A 638-nucleotide genomic window follows, 5' to 3' on the forward strand; every position below is an offset into this window, starting at 1 on the left:
GGAGGAATGACAGCGGCCCGTAACGATAACAACGAGCTGATTCCAACACGAACAGTCACTAGGTGGAGAGTATGTATTGACTATCGTAAACTAAATTCTGTGACTCGTAAGGACCATTTTCCATTGCCATTCATCGATCAAATGTTAGAGAGGTTAGCTGGCCATGAGTTCTATTGTTTCCTAGACTGATATTCAGGCTGTAATCAAATTGCTATAGCGCCAGAAGATCAAGAGAAAACGACTTTCACATGCCCATATGGAACATTCGCATATCGAAGAATGCCTTTTGGCTTGTGCAACGCTCCTACAACTTTTCAATGTTGCATGATCTCAATATTCTCTGACATGGTTGAGAAGTCCATTGAAGTTTTCATGGACGATTTTTTTGTTTTTGGTAATTCTTTTGATGATTGTTTAACTAACCTATCTAATGTTTTACAGAGAGGTGTTGACACTAACCTGGTGTTAAATTGGGAAAAATGTCATTTCATGGTATTAGGTGATCAGATATCTGCAAATGGAATTGAGGTGGATCGAGCAAAATTGAAGTCATTGAGAAACTACCACCTCCCAATTCAGTGAAGGTTATCAGAAGTTTCCTTGGGCATGCAGGTTTTTATCGGAGATTCATATAGGAT

This window comes from Pistacia vera, unplaced genomic scaffold (genome assembly GCF_008641045.1).
Source record: "Pistacia vera cultivar Batoury unplaced genomic scaffold, PisVer_v2 Contig652, whole genome shotgun sequence".
Taxonomy (NCBI): domain Eukaryota; kingdom Viridiplantae; phylum Streptophyta; class Magnoliopsida; order Sapindales; family Anacardiaceae; genus Pistacia; species Pistacia vera.